At 43.3% G+C, this 19105-nt stretch overlaps 1 pseudogene; it reads right to left on the reverse strand.

Moving 5' to 3' along the window:
* The window catches only part of LOC101942534 (L-amino-acid oxidase-like), a 28429-nt pseudogene extending 9619 nt beyond the window's left edge, over positions 1 to 18810 (reverse strand).
* Between the last annotated feature and the right edge of the window lie 295 nt (positions 18811 to 19105).

Genomic DNA, 19105 nt, shown 5'->3' on the forward strand with positions numbered 1-19105 from the left:
CAACAAAAGTTGTAAGCAGGAAAAAAGAAAAGAAAAGAAAAAAAAAAGAAACAGCAACAAAGGTTGCAGGGTCACTAACATTAACATGTCACTCCTCAATGCCCTGGAGAACTTCAGCTTTGACAAACCTTCAGAATGGATAGACTGGATGCAAGATTTTGCTTTGCAACCAAACTACACAAGGAAACTGACAATATTCATGGTTCCTATTTAATTTATGCTCTGAGGAAGTTGGCACAGCATAGCTTTAAAATCTTTTTTCTTTACTGAAGACAGATGCAAAGTTGACTATGAAATAGTTCTGCCTATGATTGATGCATGCTTTATACCTCAGAGAAATGAGACTTATGAAAGATCATATTTTCACCAGAGAATTCAAGAACAAGGGGGAAATGATTAATCTTTTATCAGAGTTTTCCATATATTGGCAGAAAACTGATCTGGGGACCATAAAACCTGAAAATATCAGAGATAGATTGACCACAGGGCTTACAGGTGAAGTCATTCACAGCAGCTACAATTAAAAACAGACTTAACCCTACACATAGCTATTCAAAGAGCAAAGCAGTCTGACGTTACAAAACCGCAAAACAAACATGCCAAATGGGAAAAATGAGAAACTAGCTTAGAAGTGAAAAGAACGAGGAGTACTTGCGGCACCTTAGAGACTAGCAAATTTATTTGAGCATAAACTTTTGTGGGCTAAAACCCACTTCATCAGATGCATGCAGTGGAAAATACAATAGGAAGAGATATATACACAGAGAACATGAATGGGTGTTGCCATACCAACTCTAATGAGACTAATCGATTAAGGTGGGCTATTATCAGCAGGAGAAAAAAAACTTTTGTAGTGATAATCAGGATGGCCCATTTCCAGCAGTTGACAAGAAGGTGTGAGTAACAGTAGGAGTTAAAAATAAGCATGGGGAAATAGTTTTACTTTGTGTAGTAACCCATCCACTCCCAGTCTTTATTCAAGCCTAATTTAATGCTGTCAAGTTTGCAAATTAATTCCGGTTCTGCAGTTTCTTGTTGCAGTCTGTTTTTGAAGTTTTGTTATTGTAATATTGTGACTTTTAGGTCTGTAATCGAGTGACCAGGGAGATTGGAGTGTTCTCCGACTGGTTTTTGAATGTTATAATTCTTGACGTCTGATTTGTGTCCATTTATTCTTTTACGTAAAGACTGTCCAGTTTGGCCAATGTACATGGCAGAGGGGCATTGCTGGCACATGATGGCATATATCACATTGGTAGATGTGCAGGTGAACGAGCCTCTGATAGTGTGGCTGATGTGATTAGGTCCTATGATGGTGTCCCCTGAATAGATATGTGAACAGAATTGGCAGTGGGCTTTGTTGCAAGGATAGGTTTCTGGGTTAGTGTTTTTGTTGTGTGATGTGTGGTTGCTGGTGAGTATTTGCTTCAGGTTTGGGGGCTGTCTGTAAGTGAGGAATGGCCTGTCTCCCAAGATCTGTGAGAAGGAGGGATCATCCTTCAGGATAGGTTGTAGATCCTTGATGATGCGCTGGAGAGGTTTTAGTTGGGGGCTGAAGGTGACGGCTAGTGGTGTCCTGTTACTGTCTTTGTTGGGCCTGTCCTGTAATAGGTGACTTCTGGGTACTCTTCTGGCTCTGTCAAACTGTTTCTTCACTTCAGCAGGTGGGTAGTTGTAAGATTACAATCGTAAAAGTCGCAGTATTACAACAACAAAATTTCAAAACAGACTGCAACAAGTAACTGCTGAATTGGAATTAATTTGCAAACTTGACACCATTAAATTAGGCTTGAATAAAGACTGGGAGTGGATAGGTCATTACACAAAGTAAAACTATTTTCCCATGCTTATTTTTAACTCCTACTGTTACTCACACCTTCTTGTCAACTGCTGGAAATGGGCCATCCTGCTGATAATAGCTCACTTTAGCTGATCACTCTTGTTATAGTGGGTATGGCAACACCCATTTTTTCATGTTCTCTGTGTATATATATCTTCCTACTGTATTTTCCACTGCATACATCCGATGAAGTGGGTTTTAGCCCACAAAACCTTATGCTCAAATAAATTTGTTAGTCTCTAAGGTGCCACAAGTACTCCTCGTTCTTTTTGCTGATAGAAACTAACATGTTTACAACTCTGAAACCTGTCACAATAGCTTAGAAGTGGTAAACAGCATAAGTGCTACAAGTCTTTATCCTAAGGATATGAGGGACAAATTCCAGTTAAATGACATGACTGCATACACAAGACGTGCATGGAAAATTTCCAGACAAAACAGCAAGATATAATAAATGCACAAAATATGGACATTTTGCTGCTGTTTGCCACACAAAAGCAGTCAGAGAGTTGACTCGTATTGCAGACAATCAAGAACCAGTGTTTCTGGGGATCTACCATGAGTAATGACACGGAGTGTGCCTTGAGAGTGAAACCGAATATTCCTGGCAAGACTATTGACATTAAAATTGACTCTGAAGCACACATGAGAGTCATATCAGAAGGGACATACAGTCACCTTCAACCCCTCAGAGCTGAAATCACCTGATACAGGTCTGACTAGCCCTGGAGGTATTCTGAACTGCATGCACCAGTTCATCACAGAACTAAGTTACAAAGACAAAAGCTATGCATCTAGACTACATGTGATCAAAGGATCAAAGACCAACAACCTTCTTAGCCACAGTGTGGCAGCCATTAAAAAATAATAATAATAATAAAATAAATGGAGATATACCTACCTCATAGAACTGGAAGGGACCCTGAAAGGCCATGGAGTCCAGCCCCCTGTGTTCACTAGCAGGACCAAGTACTGATTTTGCCCCAGATCCCTAAGTGGACAACTCACAACTCTAGGTTTAACAGGCTAATGCTCAAACCACTGAGCTATCCCTCCCTTAGTGGGAATGGTGGAAGAACTCAATGGAGTATTTGATGATATTGGACTTTTGAAAGGAAATCCAGTACAAATAACCTTAAGAGACAATACTGAATCATATAGAATAACAGCACTTCTACCAAACAGACCTTGGAATAGACTAGCTGTAGATTTATGCAAATTTAGAGGACATCATTATCTGGTTGTAGTGAACTATTTTTTCCAGGTACATACAAATAATGTACTTAAAGAATGACATATGTCAGAGTGTTATTGAAAAACTGAAGTGCACTTTTACTTGTTTTGGTATTCCAGTAGTGATGGACAATGGGCTACAATTCACTGCAGTGGAATTTAAAGAATTTAAAACAAAATATGATTTTGATCATATTACTAGCAGCCCACATTGCCTACAAGTGAATAGAGAGACAGAGAGCTGTATGGACAGCCAAGAAAATCCTACAGCAGGAAGATCCATTCCGTGCTCTTCTGAGCTAGAGATCAACACTAACAACAGCTAATGGATATAGTCCAGCTCAACTCCTGATGGGAAGACAACTCAGAACTACTGTTTTGACTTTGAAAAAGTACCTGTCTTCAAAATGGCCAGAAAGAACGTAGCCAAATCAGATTAAAAGGCAAACACTTTTACAATATATGTCACTTAGTTAGAAAACTGCCCGTTTAGAACCTGGTGACTGTATTTTGGCTGAACTTAATAGAGGAAAAGGATGAAGAATTCCAGCTATCAAAATGAAAAAAAGAATTAATTGCCCAGATCATATCTGATTGAGGCTGACAGTGGAGAGTTCAACAGAAACCATCAAAATGTACAGTTAATCCCATAGAAAGAACAAACAACAAAGCAAACTCATCAGATTCAGAACAAGAAGAAGACTCGAAGATACCTAACCAACCACAGCCAGTCATTGCAAGTTATGGACAGCTAGATGGTCAAATTGTGATGCTTTTGGATTGTGTAATTAGAAAGCCAGTATGATTCAGAGATACGTAACAGACTGATCCATACCAAACTTTAATGATAGCACAATAGTGTAAATTTTGCAATGGTAGGAATGTAAGACTTAAAAGGGGAGATGTGTTGGAATGCTAAACTGTACTAAAATATTTAGCCAGTATGTGGTGTGGTGTGTATCACATCTTATCTGAGCTGAGAATAGCCACAGCTGACAGTGTATTAAAGATGGCTTAAAGCAATGATAGTCAGACTGCAGCTCGCAAGTGGCTCTTTACTGTGTCTCCTGTAGCTTTTTGCAGCACATGATATTAAAACACTGTGATTTAATTATTAACCAATCTAAGTTATTAACCAATTTTTATGCTATTAACAAATTAAATTATCAACTTGCAATAAATTATTAATTTATTTGCGGAGAGAATTAAGATTATATATATATAATTCTCACAGCAAATTTATATAAAAATACTAAATATTTCCCATCATATTGTTTAAATGTGTCTAGTACTATAGTAAATGAAACAGTGAAATCACACTACTGTGGCTCTTTTGGGTAATGTTGATCGCTAGTTTGGCTTCTGAACCACTGAGATCTGAGTATCACTGTCATAAAGGGTCCACATCTCTTGGATCTCTCTGGGGTGGGACCTCTGTAACCAGTCCATAGCTGGTATGTGACAGCTGTGTACTCCAAGAGCATACCAGGAAGCAAACTGTACCTCTAATTTCTGGTTACCCCTTTGCCTAAGGGGGAATTAATCTTTGGTTCACCCTTTGCTTCAGAAGGAATTTATCTGGGCCAATCCTAGGCACTGCCCCACTAAGCTGGTTTAGCTACACTCGCTGGCAGAGTAGAGAGCCATAGCGCCAGTCCACTCCCTGCTTCTCCCCACCCATTTGCAACCCACCTGTTCTGGAAGAGTAACAGCCCCTCAAAGATATCTCTCTCCCCTGCACAGAAACTGACAATGTGAGACAATGCAGGTGGTCCACGCAAGGCAAGAAGGGGGCACCTTAAGCTCATCAGATACAAGCCCTTCATTATTTTTTTTCTAGGAATTATCATAAAAATCTTAAAACTGAGGCTTCTCCTTTTATGAACAGTATTGGTGGCTGAGATGGGGTAAATGTATTACCTGTGGTGTTTGGGCAAACGCATGGGTCCAAGGTCCACATACTAGCTTTTGTCCTTATTGTGATAGGTCATGATGCGTCCTCCCACGCGATCACTGGCTTCCAGAATCAGAACCTAAAAACAAAACATAGGCCATGGTTTTCTTTCACTTGCCAGTTTGTAATGGCGAGTTTCACAAAGGGACTTACATGCCTAAATCCCAAATGTAGGGGCATTCACAAACCTCCCGCTCATCTGCCACTGAATCTTTCAAGCATCTAAAGTCACTCAGTGCCTACATTTTCACTGTAAAAGTTCCCTAAGTACCTAAGGTTCTACTCTGGGGATGAGTAGGAATGCAAAACTTAAAGGGAGAGATGTGATGGAATGCTGCTTCCCTCTAGGTATCTGAACACCTATGCCCCAGAGCCATCTATGAACTGGGGGAAGATAGGTGTACTTCTACACAGCTCATCAGCAGGGCCCAACTCAGTCGCCATGCTCAGAGAAAGGGACACCTACATCAGACTATCCCATTGCCCAGTAGTCAGGGCACTCTTTTGAGAGGCGGCATCAGGGCCAGCGTTATGGGTGGGTGATGTAGGTGACTTCGCAGGGTGCTGTGGTCATGGGGGCGCTGTGGTCAAGAGGCAAGTAGCGGGGTGGGCCTGGGTTATGAAGCCACAGAAAGGAGCTTGGAACAATGGGGGGGGGGCAGGAGGCAGCAGGACCTGGGGGCAATAGAGGGGGATGGATGGGGAGGCAGCAGGGGCCAGGGGCAATGGGGGAATGGATGGGGTGCCCAGGGAGGCAGTGGAAACCAGGGGTGCCAAAATACAGGTTAGCCCAGGGTGCCCTTTCCCTTAAAACCAGCCCTGTGTGGTAGATCCCTGTTCAAATCTCTTCTCTCCCTCCTCCCCCCCATGCACAGGGGAGAATTGAATCAGAGTTTCCCACCTCCCAGATGAATACCCTAATCACTGGGCTGGAAGTGATGAGGGAAGTCCTCCCGTTCCTCCCATCTCTGGCTCTTTTGTGTGAACTCATCCGTGTGGCCCGAGCTCTGAGCACAGATTGGATCCCTTAGGGGGAGGAATGATGACCTTCCCCCGTCCCACTGGGACAAGGGGGCCGGGGGCCTAGAGGTAGGCTGCAGTGCGCATGCTCACAGACAAAAATATAGGCGCCCTCAAATGTAGGCATCAAGTGAGTTTAGGCATCTAGAAGGTTCAGGGACAACTGAGCAGGGGTTTTGCAAATCTCACTGGGGCCTGATTCTGGGAGTTAGGCACCTAAAGTTGCAGTTAGGCTCCCAAGTCCTTTTGTGAACCTAGCCCCTTAACTTTAACTCAATGAACTTTGTGTCTGGAAAAGAGAGTAATATACTGCTTGCGTGCATAGAGCACCCAGCTCACTGAAATTCACCTTGTTTTTTTCTTCAGCATTGTTTTCTCTGTAAAAACAATCAGATCATTTCAGAGAAGCACTGATTCCCTGGCCTGTCTCTGGCTCCTCTCGATCATTATAATTACCTGGCAGCCAGCATCTTGCAGCAGTTTGGCAGCAGTGAGTCCACTTATTCCTGCCCCTACGATCACCACCTTCTTTGAACGACACCCTTTTTCCAACCCATTTTTGGCAATAGCCACCAGTTCTTCATAGTTGGGGTCAGTAAAGCATTTTTCCCACTCCTTCAGTTTGCTAGAGAGACTCTCCCAGCTTGGTGCTACCACAAGGAGTAAGCACTGAAGAAGTACTAGAGACAGATATACAAAGAAAACAGATGACACAAATGGAGAAAGAAACTCATTCTTTCATGGAGCTCAGTAACATCACGGATGCGATATTCCTGAGGTCTAGGAAGAGGTTAATAACCTCAGATTCTGGAGTTTAGCTATATTAACAGAGAGGGAATGTACTACTATGGAAGAAGTCAGTTGTGTGATAGCATTATCTTTATCTTTTTACGATATTTTTCCCTAATCCAGAAGTAAAATGAGCCAGAACTAATAAGAAAGTGATGTTTTCCTTGAAAATATTTCAAAAGAAGTGTACAATTTTCTTTTAAAGTCTCATGGAATTTTTTTTTTTTTTGACAATTTTTTTTTCCCAAGCTGTTTCCAAAGTGTTTCCGTTTTTGAAGGAAAAACAAACCAACCAACCAACTGATAATATTGAATTTTTCATTACAAATGATTTGTTCAACATACATATTTGTTAATAATCAATTCAATTTTGTGCCCATTTTTTTCAAACTATACATTTTGAACAGCTCTAACATTAACTTAGCTTGCCAGAAATGCACCCCTCAATGGTGACTCAAAGGAGCTCTTTCTAAGAACACTTTGCAGGAGTTTTGCAGGATCAGGACCTTGGTTTTGAGTAAATGTATTTAAAACCTACAGGGCTTCCCTATTCCTTATTATAGGACTGATTTAGAACATTGATGTCTGTTGATATGGTGAAAATACAGTCCACTCTTAACATTTCAACTGAGTCCAAGAGCCATGTTAAAGCTTTGGTCAGAGCAGGATTATTATACCCATGATAAAATTGGTCTTTCTGTGTAACTTTGTGGCACAGTGCAACCAAAAATACACCATTGGTGCTGTTTTCCCCAAATTCACATTGCCACACTTAACAAGGAGTAATGGTTTCTGGGAGAAAATCAACTGAGAGAGAGAGAGAGAGAGAGAGAGAGAGAGAGAGAGAAAACAGAAATACAATAATGAGAAAAAGAGAGAGAGGAAAAAGTTATGAAACAAGAAACTAGTGAAATATTAAGCAATTGACAAAGTAAGATGTGCCCAAAAAGGCAAAGTACCCCATTCTTCCACAAAAGTTTCAAAAGAAGAAATTTCACTCACAGAACCTGTCCATGTTCAAACTGGCAGCCCAAGTCATCAAGTGAGCTGTGTCCTTTTGAACACAGAACTAGGCTGGCTGATAAATATCCTAGGGGAACCTGTTTGTTCTGTATCGAATGAAACTGGGAGAACTGACTGTCACAAGGAATCACAGGACCACATCCTAGGAGCTGATCAGCATTGCCTCTGGCTTACTCTGGGTAAGCCAGTGTTTTCAGATCGAGGAACGTGCTCGTTCCCCTTTATTCGACATTGGTGAGGCCTCATCTGGAATACTGTGTCCAGTTTTGGTCCCCACACTACAAGAAGGATGTGGAAAAATTGGAAAGAGTCCAGCGGAGGGCAACAAAAATGATTAGGGGTTTGGAGCACATGACTTATGAGGAGAGGCTGAGGGAACTGGGATTGTTTAGTCTCCAGAAGAGAAGAATGAGGGGGGATTTGATAGCAGCCTTCAACTACCTGAAGGGGGGTTCCAAAGAGGATGGAGCTCGGCTGTTCTCAGTGGTGGCAGATGACAGAACAAGGAGCAATGGTCTCAAGTTGCAGTGGGGAAGGTCCAGGTTGGATATCAGGAAAAACTATTTCACTAGGAGGGTGGTGAAACACTGGAATGCGTTACCTAGGGAGGTGGTGGAGTCTCCTTCCTTGGAGGTTTTTAAGGCCCGGCTTGACAAAGCCCTGGCTGGGATGATTTAGCTGGGAATTGGTCCTGCTTTGAGCAGGGGGTTGGACTAGATGACCTCTTGAGGTCCCTTCCAACTCTGATATTCTATGATTCTATGATTCTATGATTCCAGGCATGTGGGACTCAGAAACAAAGGAGGGGTGGGTAATGGGAGGCTCAATCTTATGCCAGACACCTCTGAATTAAGTAGCTCCCCATTTTTCCCTGGAAAGCACCCATGTTTCCATCCAACTCCTCTTGCCCCCTGTAATCTCTCTGTCCTCCAAACCCTATCTGCTTAAATAAGTCATGATTTTGGTCATGGGTGGCATGTGAAATGTGTGTTTGGGGAGGCTAGCCCCCAGCCCCACCCCATCTGCCCAAGGCTCATCCCCCTCCCCTTCCACTCCCCGCTGGAGCCCAGAGCCCCCCACTGTGGCCACTAGTCCCTCACCCCAGGCATGGCCCCAGCCAGTGCCCCCAGACGTGGAGCACCGGGCAGGCTGGCGGCGTGGCCCCAGTCCTGGAGCACCAGACGGGTGGACAGCATGGCCCCAGGCTTGGAGCTTGGGGTGGGCGGCAGCCTGACCCCAGCACCTTCAGCCCCCCAGCCCCAGAAGGCCAGGCGGGTGGGTGGCACGGGCCGTGGCCCCAGCACCAGCCCAGGCCACGCCCCTGGCATGGGGGAGGAAGAGCCGCAGAGCAGGAAGCAGGAGGGTGCATGGGGGCAAAGTGGGAGCAGGGCCACCCCTGGCTGTTTGGGGAGCCTCAGCCTTCTCCAGCCTTTGATACCCACCGCCCAGGGTTTTGGAGCTTTACTGCCTTCTTCATAGCCTTTCGCTGTATGCGCTTGTGGCAAAGTTGCTGCCCCAACATACCCCATCTTGGCTGGCTGTAGCATGGCTGCACCTTTTGCCTCAGTTTCCTCCACTTTCTTTTGGCCTTTGCCAGCTGTAGAAGGGACCTGGCCCTCAAGCTGGACAGCTTTATAGAGTCCTGCCCTTCTGGAGCCAAGCATCCTGTCCCCAAGTCCTAAAGTAACGCATTCAAACCCCAAACCTTCCCCACACCTCATCCCAGACTCCTTTGACTCCCACAGCCCCACTGTCCAGGGGCTGGCATGCTCTTCCCCTCACTCGGGGGTTCAGGCAGCACTCTGTAGCTCGGCAGAGTTCCTGTCTCAGTCAGGCTTCCTGGTCCCCTGGGACAATCCTGCCTGGTCATCTCTCCCTACTTTCAGGCTGCTCCGCGGAGAGACGGTGCTCCCCTCCTCCTCTCTTGTGGGTCTCGTTCCTCCAACTGAGCTCACACAGCTCTTTGTGGCAACAACCCTGCTCTCCCCCACCTGTGTTTTATTTCAAATTAGGCCTGGCCCACCTTCCAGCAGGGTGGTTAATTGGCCTCTCAGGCCCCAATTAATCCTTTCATGGAATAAGTGGGGTTAACACCAAGGGTGGGATCTACAAAGGGACTTAGGTGTTGCAATGCTGAGTAACAGTGGCTAACTTCCAGGGGCCTAGAAAATCACTGGAAGACCTCTGTCTTCCAGGCCAGTCACAGGTATAAATTAGAGATGGCTCAGAGCTGCTCTACTTTATACCGGCTGCCAACAGTTGAAATCAGAGATCACTGGGATATAGAGGTGACCTTGTTTTTGCCCAGCAATGCTGCCTATACCGGTATGAGGAAGACAGGTACTATGGAGGCTGCTGGAGTGGCTCTGAACTATCATAGGGTTTCCCTGTTCAGGGGTTGATCCTATGGCCTGATGTTCTGAATTTACAGTCATTTTGCACGGCTGGACTGCCAGAAAGAATCTGCTTCACGATCAAAATATTAGCTTAGAACTCAAATTGAGCAGGGGAAGGCTATGAAAGTTAGAGATTGTTCAAAAATTGTATTTGTTAAAATCACGCCCACTGAGTGCAATAGTTAGGGAAGGGGCCTTAAAGACATTGATTCTCCTGACAAATTAATACATTATTAATACTCTGCAATTATCTATATTTGCTTACATATTTTTGAATGTTATATGTGAAGACTGGCACAGGGATGGGTGGGCTGGAGGTAGGAGTTGTCGGTTGCTAGTTTTACAGTTTCACTGCAGAACTGAAAATATTCCCTGTAGATTCATCATCTCAATGGATTGCTGTATTAGTTAATTTCTTGGACCACAGTGGTCAATAAGGGTTAGGTCTACTGAGCATTTACAGCATCATAAAGGTTATTACCAGTATAATCAGAATGAGACACCCAAGAAGCACATGAGAAACAATTGCAATTTATCACAAGTCCCTTGTGGTAAGTGGTTAACAAAACCACTACAGAGATAATTCCACAAATACTGAAATACAACAGCAGATAGAGAGATAGGGCTAAATGTTTAGCCCTAAGACTGGTGTGACCGGGTGCCTGGGATGGACCACACTGAAAATGCCACACTTAGGGCAGACTGGAAGAAACAGGGCAGACAACCCCCCAAAACTGGTGCTTTATGCTATAATTTGATTCACCAAACCAAAAGGGCTCCTGTAACACCACACTGGTTAACCAGAAGCAAAACACAGTCCCCTTTAAGCATTCCAGTCCTTGGTTCCCATACAGACAAATTGGTCAAATATGGACATAGGTTCCTGTAAAACCATTTCACCATATCTGAGGTTCTACCAATTCCAAAGGATCGGAGACTTACTTCCAGGTCTATATATATATCAATCACACTGTCACTATCAGCCAATCCTTAGTAAACTAACTAAAGATTTCTTAATAAAATAAGGGAGTTACTGAATGATTAAAGAATAATTAACATTCAAGTGACTGTCAGTGTTCATAGATCAGGATCATAGCAGTGATGGAATAGACTGTTGGCTTACAAAAGTCTCTCTGGTGACAGAAGATTGGAAGGTCCTCAGTTCACAGTTCAAAATACTCCTTTTTGTTGTAAATCCACAGTCCAGAGAATTGGACCAGGAACGAGGTAACGTGGAGATGTCTCTGGTGTCTTTTATATCCTCTGCCATGTGCATGGAAAGTTATTGTTCCAAACAAAGCCTGTAGCCCCTGTGTATGCAAAGTTACTGACTCAAGATAGAGTCCAAGGTCACATGTCCTTACCACATGTCCTTACATGCTTTGCTCACTCACAGGGGCAGCCATTGCCCATATTCCTTCTGAGGCATCCACGGGAAAGGCTTACTGGGTAGGATGAGTTTCTTCAATGGAGCTTTGTGATAGTGGAGTGTCTGTAATGGGCCATCAACACATAACTGTCTAGCCTAGAAGTAAGTCTGTCTGGGGGTGTCACCCAGGCATACAACACATGTTTGAGATACAGATACATAGCCAATATTCATAACTTCAGATATAGTGATGATACATGGATTTCACCAGGATAATCATACTTGACAGATTGTAACTTTTCCATTGGCAACTTACATGATATGTTTAGTATATGATTTGTTGCTACCATTGTTATAAAATTGCAACAATTATATAGTCATCTTCAATCATACATAGGGCCCCACCAAATTCATGGCTATGAAAAACTTGTGTCAGACCGTGAAATCTGCACCCTCCACCCATGAAATCTGGCTATTGTAAGGGGATTGCAGTACTGCTACCTTTATTTCTGCATTGCCTTCAGAGCTGGGCAACCAGAGAGCAGCACCTGCTAGCTGGGTGCCCACTTCTTAAGGCAGCACCGCTGCCAGCAACAGCAGAGAAGGAAGGGTAGCAATACCATACCATGCCACTCTTCCTTCTCTGCTGCTGCTGGTGGCAGCGTAGCCCTCAGAGCTGGGCACCCAGCCAGCAGCCGCCACTCTCCACTCTGCCTTCACAGCTGGATGGCTGGAAAGTGGTGGCGCTGGTCGGGCACCCGTCTCTGAAGGCAGTGCTGCCACCAGCAGCAGCACAGAAGTAAGGGTGGCATGGTATGGTATTGCTACCCTTCCTTCTCCTCTGCTGCTGGCGGTGGTGCTGCCTTCAGAGGTGGGCATCTGGCCACCAGCCGTCATTCTCCAGCCATCCAGCTCTGAAGTCGGTGCAGAAGTAAGGGTGGAAATACTGTGACCCCCTTACATTAGCCTTGCGACCCCCCACACTACCCTCTTTTGGTTTGGGACCCCCTTGGTTATAACACTGTGAAATTTAAGATTTAAATATCTGAAACTGTGAAATTTAAGATTTTTTAAATGCTATGACTGTGAAATTTACCAAAATGGAACTTGAATTTGGTAGGGCCCTAATCATACAGCATCACAATTGGCATCATTCACATCTTATTCTGTGGAACCCCAGAGTCTCAGTCCTTATCTTCCTTATCATCATCATCATCATCTTCATTGTCATCGTCCTCGCCAGTGGGTGTCCTCCTGGTACCACTGAGGGCATGCAGGCTGGGATACAGATTTTATGTTATGCTTATGTTACAGAAACAATGGTGGAGAAATCGGCCATTACTGTGTGTGATGGCCTTCAGGAGTCAATGACCCATATGACTGCCAGTGGTGAAAGCTGAAAGGAAGCTACTGGCATGAAGACTGAAGTGCTCAACACCAAGCCAAAAACCAAACTTGGTTTTTGGAAAGTACAGACAATGTACGAAACAGGGAAGCTAGCTCAGATCACAGCAGAGATGAGATGCTAGAGTTTACACATCCTGGGTGTCAGCGAGAGCAGATGGACGGGATCAGGAAGATTAACAACAGCCTCAGGAGAAACTTTGCTGTTTTCTGGACAGGATGATGGACAACACCATGAGGCTGTTGCCATCTTTTTGAAGAAGGGAGTGGAGCATTCCCTGCTTGAATAGAAATCCATCAGCAACAGACTTATGAGAGCTAGACTGAAAGGGAAACATAATAATATCACTCTGATTCAGTGCTATGCTCCGACAAATGACAGTGATGAAGAAGTAAAGGACAAATTCTACCTTATACTACAGGCAGAGTTAGAGAGAGTACCATGCCACAACCTAACTATTGTCATGGGATACCTGAATGCCAAGGTCGGTAAGGATAACACAAATAATGACAGACCAATGGGAAGACATGGGTGTGGCACCATGAATGAAAACAGAGAAAGGCTTGTTGATTTCTGTAATATGAATGACCTAGTCATCAGCGGAACCCTATTTGAACATCATGAAATTCACAAGCTGACACAGTGTTCTCCAAATAGCAGAGATAAGAACCAGATTGACCATATCATGATCAATGTCAAATGGTGATGCTCAATGACAGATGTGAAAGGGTGCAGATGTTGGCAGGGACCATCACCTTGTGACAGCCTCCATCAAGCTAAAACTGAGAAGTGTGGGTCCACCAAACAAGGGACATAGATGTTATGATATTGACAAGCTAAAGACCATTGAAATACAGAAAGCCTTCATTCTGCAGTTAAAGAACAGGTTTCAAGCACTTGCAGACCTTGATGAAGAGGAGGGGAATGCAGATAAGGAGATCAACAAGAAGTGGGACAAAGTAACATCAATTTATAAACTGAGCAGTAAAGCCTGTCTAGGCTACAGGCAAAAGAGAAGGAAGGAGTGGATTACACCCAGCACATGGAACGCCACAGAAACCAGACGAGCCCTGAAGAAAAACGTTTTAGACACAAAATCCCAGAAGCTAAAGGACAAATACTATGAGCAGTATAGCAAGGCACACTGGGAGGTCAAACGCCTTGTGAGAGCGGACAAACGGCATTATATTGGTAATCTGGTAACGCAAGCAGAGGATGCAGCTGCTTGTGTTGAACAAGGAACTGTCTACAGAATGGCATGGCTTATCAGTGGTAAACGGTAAACACCAACGAACACTCTCATCAGAAACAAACAAGGACACCTACTAACAACCAAAGAAGAACAAGAAATGCGCTGGACAGAGCATTTCAAAGAATTGCTGAACAAGGAGCCACCTAAAGAGGAAGCAAACATCCAGGAGGCAGAAGAAGATCTTGATATCAACACAGACACCCCAACTAAGGAAGAGATCATTCAAGCTATCAAATCCTTAAAAAATGGGAAAGCTCCTGGCAAGGATAACTTGAATGCTGAATTGTTCAAGGTAAATCCTAAATTAGCAGCATCTATCCTGGCCCCTCTATTTACATCAGTCTGGGAAAGGCAAAAAGTTCCAGATGGGGTTATAGTGAAGATACCAAAGAAAGGAACTCTCAGTGATTGTAATAACTGGCATGGTATCACACGCTTATCTGTGCCAAGCAAATTATTGTGTAAGATTATGGTCCAGCATGTATCAGAGGCGGTTGATAGAATTCTCAGAAAAGAGTAAGCTGGTTTTTGGAAAGGGCCTGGATGCACAGACCAGATCTTCACTCTACAAAACATAAAAGAACAGTGCTTAGAATGGCAACGGCAACTCTACATACATTTCATAGACTTTGAGAAGGCTTTTATAGCATTCACAGGACCAGCCTATGGCGCATTCTGCGGGCATATGGAATTCCTTTCCATATAATCAATGTCATCAGAAGCTTCTATTTCAACTTTACACAAAGTGTTGATCACAGTGAGCTCAGGTTTGAAGTCAAAACAGGAATACGTCAGGGGTGTGTCATGTCTGCAATCCTCTTCAACATTGCGATCGACTGGGTAATGCGGCATACAACAGAAGACATGGCAAGAGGCATTAAATGAACACTCTTCTCATCCTTTGAAGACTGGACTTCGCAGATGATGTCACTCTCCTATCACATACCCAACACCATATACAAGAAAAAACAACACCAAAACGAAACTCAAGATTTATCAGAGCTGCGTACTTTCAACACTACTTTATAGTGCATAATGCTGGGGAATGAGAAAGTATGACATGTCAAACTGTCTTCATTCCATACAACCTGGCTCAGAAAAATCCTCCGTATCTTTTGGCACAGAACAATCTCAAACCAAGGTCTATTGACACAGTGCAGCCAAAAGGATCTGAGCACCAACATTGCCAGGAGGCGTTGGAGATGGATTGGTCATGTGCTTTGGGTGGAAACTGATTCTATCACCAGAGTAGCAATAAGATGGACGCCTGAAGCAAGCAAAAACAAGGCCACCTGAAAACAACATGGTGAAGAGCTGTGGAAGCTGAGCTGAAAAACCTGGGGCACAGCTGGGGAACCATTGAAAAACTTCCCAGAAACAGATAGGAGTGGAGGAGTTTCCTCACTGCCCTAAATGCCAGAGGCGTAATAGGAACATGATGCTGATGATCCGCTCATATCCACTGGGGTTCAGATAATTTTTTCCTTATTTGAACTTCCACACCCTATTACTTTTGGGGTTCCCCATTTCTCATAGGCTAACTTGTTAGGTCCCCTTATACTGATTAGCATTTATGTTACTGAGCCACCATAACAACTAGTGATTAGCACACTGCTGACACCCTGGTGTCTGCAAATACTCTAACCAGTTTTAACTTGTACATTGCAACATATATTTCTTAAATATCAGCAGATAACACAACTATTCCTTTGACTGTTTTATCATGTGACAGTTTTTATTCATCAACTAACTATTCAGTCTATTTTTAGGCCAGAGGCTTTGTTTGGCTAAGCTAAATATCTTACAGGTCTGAGGCCCATAGGCCCTGTGTTGCAACATTAATTAATACTTGATATGTCACCTAAGTATTCTAAATATACCTGATCTCTTATTCTTGGTTACATCATTTCCTTGGATCTGAACGCGAAGCAGAGATTAATTTGCAGGGGTTATGTCCAGCAACAGGGTTTCAAGGGCACCCACTTTCAGAACCCAGCTGGGAACATGGCTACAATTTAGAGTAGAATTCATCCTGGTGCAGAAGAAGGTTCTTCCCACATTGTGAGTGCCGTGCTCGCGGTTCAGTTGTTTCTCAAGGGCACATTCATTTGGGGAATAGTGTGGATGCTGCTGCACCATAGGGAATGCCTTATGAAAAGGACATAAGGACACATGGGTTGGAAACGGTCACTTTATATTCCTTTTTGCTTTATTGATGGATCTGAAATTAATTTGCAGGCAAGTGGGACTGTGCTTATCGACACAGGAGCATGAGTCTGATTGGATCCTGACATAAGGCTTAATAATTCCCCTGGTTGTTTCCACCAATTTACCAAAATAATTTCTCTATTTGCTGAAATGAACCTCAAACGCCCCTTTATTGTGTATATCCTGACCTGCTGCAAGCACTGGACCATTAGCACCACTGAACTGTCAATGATCACATGAGCGGGTGACAAAACAAGTTATCATCAGCATGCTGAATTCATTGTAACCCTTACATTCTCACTATGTTCTCCCTCTCCTCCATAATCACTGTTAGTGATGGTAATATAACATTCGGGCCTGTATATTTGTCTGAGATAGAATTTTGGATTTTGTTGGCTCATTTGATATTCTTATATTCTTACTAACATGTGTGAACAAAAAACAAAGATGCTGTGTGTTGCTTCTGCCCAACCAGATGGATTTGTCAGTATAATGGGAAAAGATAAGGAAGAGAGTTAAAGTGTTGCTGGGTATGGTGGGAGTTTAATATATAAGTGTACATTTGAAGACTGCCTCGACTCCTATCTCAAGGCAAGGTCAACCAACCAATCAGGAGGGGCAAGGAGGGCTGGCGGGGAAGGGAGGCATAAGAAACACTAAGAAGCCAGAGAAAAGGTGACCCTGGCCGGTACATAACCTTATTCCCTACCCCTCCCATGGGGTATAAAAGATTTGGTATCAAACCCTCAAGGCTCACAACCCTCCAAAATGGAACATGACCATAAATGGTAAGGGATAGGACCAGGGACATGCACTAAAGGTATAATTATGCCTGCTAAGAAAGTGGAGGGGGACAGGAAAAAGCTCTGTGGCATACAGAGCTATGGATATGCTTACTTGATTAACCCAAATAAACATCACATTGCCTGCACTTCAGATTCCGGTCTTCTGCTTTCTGTCTGCATGACAAGAACCAAGTGAGGAGGTGAGGGAAAGCCCTAACAATCCCACCACCTGAGTCTCGTTCTCCCCTCCAAGTAAATCCATACAGGTAGAGTCTCACTCTACCAATTAATCTCTGCTTGGCATTCGGATTCATGGAAATGAAACCACATGGAATCTTTCCAGTTCTGCAGTGAAAACTTCATATCACTAAGGTCAGGAATCCTGGACGATGGAGGAGTAACAGAAGAAGTCAGTGGAGTGGTGGCATTTTTCTGCTGACACTGGTGAAGACTTAAAGAGAAAATTTCCCTGAAAGCTAGTCAGAAAATGGTATTGTCCTCGAAAATTTTCAAAAGAAGTGTGTGTGTGTGTGTGTGTGTGTGTGTGTGTGTGTGTGTACGTACTAGGGCTGTCAACTGATTAAAAAAATTACTCGCAATTAATCACAAAGTTAAAAAAAATAATCGTGATTAATCACAGTTTTAATCGCACTGTTAAACCATAATAGAATACTATTTATTTAAATATTTTTTGATGTTTTCTATATTTTCTAATATATTGATTTCAATTATAACACAGAACACAAAGTCTACAGTGCTCACTTTATTATTTTCTATTATAAATATTTGCACTGTAAAAAAGGTAAACAAAAGAAATAGTATTTTTCAATTCACCTCATACAAGTACTGTAGTGCAATCTCTATTGTGACAGTGCAACTTACAAATGTAGAATTATTATTTTTACATAACTACACTCAAGAATAAAACAATGTAAAACTTTAAAGCCCACAGGTCCACTCAGTTCTACTTCTTGTTCAGCCGATTGCTAAGACAAACAAGTTTGTTTACATTTACGGGAGATAATGTTTTGCCCGCTTCTTATTTACAATATCACCTGAAAGTGAGAACAGGTATTCACATGGCACTTTTGTAGCTGGCATTCCAAGGTATTTACGTGCCAGATGTGCTGAATATTTGTATGCCCCTTCATACTTCGACCACCATTCCAGAGGACACGCTTCCATGCTGATGACGGGTTCTGCTCGATAATGAGCCAAAGCAGTGTGGGTTGATGCACATTAATTTTCATCATTTGAGTCAGATGCCACCAGCAGAAGGCTGATTTTCTTTTTTGGTGGTTTGGGTTCCGTAGTCTCTGCATTGGAGTGTTGCTCTTTTAAGACGTCTGACAGCATATTCCACACCTCATCCCTCTGTCATTTTGGAAGGCACTTCAGATTCTTAAACCTTGGGTTGAGTCCCATAGCTATTTTTAGAAATCTCACATTGGTACCTTCTTTACGTTTTGTCAGATCTGCAGTGAAAGTGTTCTTAAACCGAACAATATGTGCTGTGTCGTCATCCAGGACTGCCATAACACGAAATATATGGCAGAATGCAGGTAAAACCATAGAGCAGGAGACATATAATTCTCCCGCAAGGAGTTCAATCACAAATTTAATTCACACATTATTTTTTTAATGAGCATCAGAACCAATTTTGGGGATTGTCTGCCCTGAATATAGCATTCTCAGTGTGGCCCATCCAGGCACCCGGTCACAGCAGTATGCTCAGTATCAGAGACAATAATATATGAAACAAGTAGCAAAGCCAATTTTCTGTGATGCACATGTGTTACATGCTACAAAGAAGGATGTGTGGCTGTAGGCA

Source organism: Chrysemys picta, chromosome 12 (genome assembly GCF_011386835.1).
Source record: "Chrysemys picta bellii isolate R12L10 chromosome 12, ASM1138683v2, whole genome shotgun sequence".
In the NCBI taxonomy this organism is placed as follows: domain Eukaryota; kingdom Metazoa; phylum Chordata; order Testudines; family Emydidae; genus Chrysemys; species Chrysemys picta.